Source organism: Etheostoma cragini, chromosome 16, assembly GCF_013103735.1.
Source record: "Etheostoma cragini isolate CJK2018 chromosome 16, CSU_Ecrag_1.0, whole genome shotgun sequence".
Lineage (NCBI taxonomy): Eukaryota > Metazoa > Chordata > Actinopteri > Perciformes > Percidae > Etheostoma > Etheostoma cragini.
In genome coordinates this window covers 1,810,204-1,815,084 of record NC_048422.1, presented here as the reverse complement: position 1 = coordinate 1,815,084, position 4,881 = coordinate 1,810,204, and the positions used below count along the sequence as shown (strand labels likewise).

The 4,881-nt window shown below is 42.0% G+C and overlaps 1 protein-coding gene across 2 annotated transcripts in view; it reads right to left on the bottom strand.

Annotated features, from left to right (window-relative positions):
* The window catches only part of rab27b (RAB27B, member RAS oncogene family), a 48,026-nt gene extending 47,204 nt beyond the window's left edge, over nt 1-822 (bottom strand). The window contains exon 1 of one of the 2 annotated variants that reach the window (XM_034895763.1): nt 507-822. The gene's annotated coding sequence lies outside the window, so the exon portion shown is untranslated. The remainder of the gene's footprint in view (nt 1-506) is intronic. The other variant, XM_034895765.1, reaches the window with a different exon arrangement.
* Nucleotides 823-4,881: the final 4,059 nt, after the last annotated feature.

The window sequence follows — 4,881 nt, the reverse complement described above, 5'->3', positions numbered from 1 at the left end:
CTCACACACACACACACACACACACACCCTACAACTACCAACACATGGCAAGTCTCTCACTCACACTCTCACACACACTCACACACACACTCCAACTACCAACACAGGGCATGTCACACACACACAGACTCTAACTACCAACATATGACAAGTCTCACTCACTCTCACTCTCACACACACACACACACACCAACTACCAACACAAGGCAAGTCACAAACACACACACGCGCTCCCACACGCACACGTCCTCCAACTACCAACACATGGCAAGACACACGCGCGCACGCACACGCGTCCTTTGCCTAGACAGCACTGATGAGGACTGTGGGTTTGGAGGCTCCTCAGCCGATCCTCCAGCAGCCCTGCGACGGGCTATGACTCATACCGCCAGCCGTCTACTGATGCTGGAAACGGCAAGTAACGCCGAAACGCACCAATGAACAAAAAGCCCAACCGAGCCCGGAGGATGTTCCGGGAACATCTCTTTCTCTTCTCCTTTGACACTTACCTTTCTTTGACGTTATCGAAACAAACTCAGATCCTCGTCGCAGGTGTGTTATGCTGCTGCTGCTGCTGCTGCTGCTGCTGCTGCTCGGCTAGTTGGTCTCCTCCTCCTCCGAGACTTCGCATCTCTGCCACAGTTCTGAAGGAGAGGGGAAACCCGCCAGAGACCACCGAGCCTGGCCGGAGCTCGACGTGACGACCCCGGGTTAGTGTTCGGTGGAGTGCCGCCTGGTAAGCGCTCGGGAGTAGCGACTACTTCTGTTTGCAACGAGTCTGATGGATGGCGCTCCGCTTCCTCGAGGGGTGGAGGATGGACGCTCTTGGAGCATTCAGGGACTCCTCGGAAACTCGTATTTCTCAGCTATGTGCTTCTGATGATTTAATGCTGCTGTTAAAGTAACAACCCTCATGTTGTCCTCGGGTCAAATTGACCCATTATCCTATGATTGATTCCACACAACGCTCTTTGGCAAGTACAAATCTCTATTTTCATTAATTTTGGGGCGTCTTATTTAATATTATAGTATTTGAAACCAAAATGAAGTGTTTTTGAAATAGTATTGAGTAAAAGTTGACATATTCCAGTCTGTGATTATCATCAACATCCATTCCTTTAATTTTAGTCTCAATAATTCCTAATTTCTGCTTTTCTAACTCAAACATTAGGTATAATTTCCTATAGATGAGGTTTATTGACCATAAATTCCAAAAATAACTGTAAAACTAAAGTCAATAAGTTAGTGTCAAGTAGCGTTGCAAACAATAAAAGGAACAAACATTGAAAAAAAGGGACACAAATTTAAGAAAAAGTTAAAAACATCGATAAAAAAGCGTGTTGATTTTCAATTTTGGCAAAAAGGGTTAAAACTTCTTTTTTTAATTTTTTTTTTAATGTGTGAAATAATCCTTAATTGTTTATTTGTCAATTTCTGAATTATTTTAATGGTGATTCAGATTTTCAGATAGAATATGCTTTTCTACAGCACATAAAAATAGCAACGTAGTCGGCCTAGGCTAATTCCTGCACTCTATATGCAACTTTGTTCAAGAATAACTTTGTTTCCAATACTTGCTGGGAAAAGTAGCATAAGCTACCCCACAAATGTTTCTTCAAAAATGTATTAATTAAAAAGAAAAAAAAATGAAACTGCTTTTAAAAAAAAGGTTTCTTGACAATATCATACATTTTGTGGACTATAAATGCTGTATTTTCAAAACTGATGGAAATCATTGTTCTCTTTAACATGCACTCACTAATTAGTTTTATATTGGTTGATTGCTGAAAATGCACTCTTTGACAAACATAAAAGTCACCACACGATACGTACGAAATGTGAAGCTGATGTGTCCTGCAGCGTGTGAAGGCAGCATCGTGTATGTCACCGTGTAACCTGAAAAGATGTGAGCCAACGGGGTCCTAGCGCCGACTGATTACTTCCTCGTTCACCGTGGCCTAAATGTTCAACAGGTGGAAACACAAACAATCCTGATACTGTACATGACTAAATAAAATATTAGAATTAAAAAGAAAGACATGGGGTTTTTTTGGGAGCAGAGAAAAAAAATGCAATGCTCTTTTCTGAGGGTTGCAGTATATGACAATATACTTTTTTTCAGCAAATCTGATCATATATTAAGAACCCAGATATTACATTTTTTCTAACTCAAAGCACTGATTCATCAACCGCAGAATGATGTCAAGACGGTGAATTAGATGGTCAAATATGCAGATGTGTGCTGCAATGGATCAGCATGCCTTATGAAGGATTAATAAAAAACCTTCATTAAATATATTTTTTCATCTTGGCATGAAACATAACAATGTCTGCCAAACTGAGGTTTAAACGCGAGTTCACGCAAAAACAGAGTAGGTCGACAACAAAAAAAGATTAATCAAATCGGATTTGTGCAACATGATGCCGAGATGATTTTCCAAAGACCCATATACTGGAAAGAGGTTGCTAGGAAACAGCTTCATTTCCTGTCACTGCTTGATATTTACAATCAGTTACATAGTATATATTATATATTATAAACTAATAACAACGGCAAAGATTAGCAGCACCTCAGCAGCTTGATGGTGATGCGTGCCGGGAGGCTACATCATTCCTGGTTCACTGTCCTGATGAAGCTGGTGGGTTTCAGAAGATGAAGGTGACCTTCCAACATCGCCAGGAACAAGTGCATGACCCGCAAAAAAACCCCACAGATGTCTTCAAGATATTTCCCCGTCTTTTAGATGTCAACGGACAAGTGAGTTAAGCATCTTTTATTCAAGGTCCAGTCTTTCCCTGTGTTGGTTGCAGGCCATTACTAATGCACTCACCGTTGACATTTAATGAATTCGCATGTATGATCAACAGTTGGACCAAGACTTTGTTCGGTGCTGAAACGGCCTCTGAGATGCTTGAGACAGCATTCCAGGTTACTGAGCAGGCCAAACACCCGGATCAGTCCACCGAGTTGTGCCGACTTCTGAAAGCTGGTGAGGAACTCAGATAACGATGACACCGTACGCTACACGACCTGCTTTGTTTATATTCAAATAGCTGGTAGAATTGACTTTATGTATTCTGTGGAGATACTAGATAACGACTTTGTCCTTTGTACAGTTGTACTCATAACTCATGGGTTTACATACCCATGGTAAAGTTGACTAAAAAGTCAAAAAATGAGGTAAAATCCAACCTTTAAGGACACCAATTATCTTTGTGAATATACAATGTATCGTAAATAAATACATTTTCTTTCTTAAAATACAGGGGGCCTAAGTATACACCCCCCTATGTTAAATTCCCATAGAAGCAGCCAGATTTTATTATTAACGGTCTATGGTCTTTCCCTGTCTTTTTGTCCTGTCTATCCCTCGCCCTAAAGGTTAGGCATTTAGTTGGGATGGGTAAGGTTAGGGTAAGGGGCTAGGGAATGCATTGAGTCAATGATGTCCCCAATGTCCCCACAAAGTACGTGGCACTGTGTGTGTGTGCGTTAACTCACATTTGGTCTTGCATATGCGGATGTCAAGCCACATTCAGGATTTTTACCACGACCTGTTGCCGTGGAGACATGAAAGTGGTTACAGCGTGTCATGTTTCTGAAATCCAGTTTCTCAGGAAACATGGAGACTCTGTCGTATTAGGGCCTCGTGCTGAATCAAAAACAAACAGATGTGTTACAACAATAAGGTTACAACATGTCCTGCAAAAAACACCTGTTTGTCTTGTATCCTCCATACTTTGGGCTTGGTTGAACTGAAGCTTTATAGTCCTTGTCTGTACATTAAAAACATTCCTGCCTGTTGCATGTTTCAGATGGATTGTGACAAATGATCAGTTTTCAGTATTATCGCGGTGTTTTTAAAAGTGCATTCAATGCCTTTAGCAGCAGCTTTTTTTCCCTGCACGTTCCGCACACAGCATAACTATCTTATCATAACCAAAATATGTCCATGCTTCAGACTCAGTCCACTTAGGGGGGGGGGGGGGGGGGGGGGGGGGGGGGATAAATGTCCTGAGCGTTGTCGTCTCCTCCTCCTGCCACCATTCCAACTTCCAAAATGCACGTTGGAGGCTACACTGTGCAACTTCAGGAGACTCAGATGAAGCTGGGAAAGATTGAACACAGGGTTTACACACCGTGGTAATCCACCATAATAACCATGATACAGTCATGGACAAAACGTACCATTTCGCCCAGAAAAGTGTTGATGACAAATGTTTTGGTATACACATGTTTATTACCTTTAAGTGCATTGGAAAAGCACAAAAAAGCAGAAGAAAGAAAGCAAATTTGACATCATTTTACACAAAACTACCAAAATGGACTGGACAGAATTATTGGCACCCTATTTAAACTGTGGGTAAATAACTCCATTGCAAGCATGTAATGTTCATTTAAACTCACCTCTGGCAAGTAACAGGTGCTGGCAATGTAGAAATCCAAACTGAAGCCAGTTAGAGTCTAGAGAAGTTGGCTCAACCGTTGTGTCGTGTGCCTGTGTGTGCCACACCAAGCATGGAGAAGAGAAAGAGTCGAAAATTGTCTGAGGACGTAAGAAGCAAAATTGTGGGAAAATATCAAAAATTTATGAAAGAATGCAACGCAGGATAGTTTGAATGGTGGATAAACAACCTCAGTCAACTTCCACGCAAATTCGGGCTGTCCTGCAGACTCGGGGTGCATCAGTGTCAGCTCGGACCATACGTCGTCATCTGAGTGAGAAGAAGCGCTTCGGCAGGAGACCGAGGAGAACCCCACTTCTGACACAGAGGCATAAAAAAGCCAGACTGCAGTTTGCAAAATTGTACCCGATTAAGCCTCAATTCTTCTGGGAGAACGTTTTTTGGACGGATGAGACTAAGGTAGAGCTTTTTGGC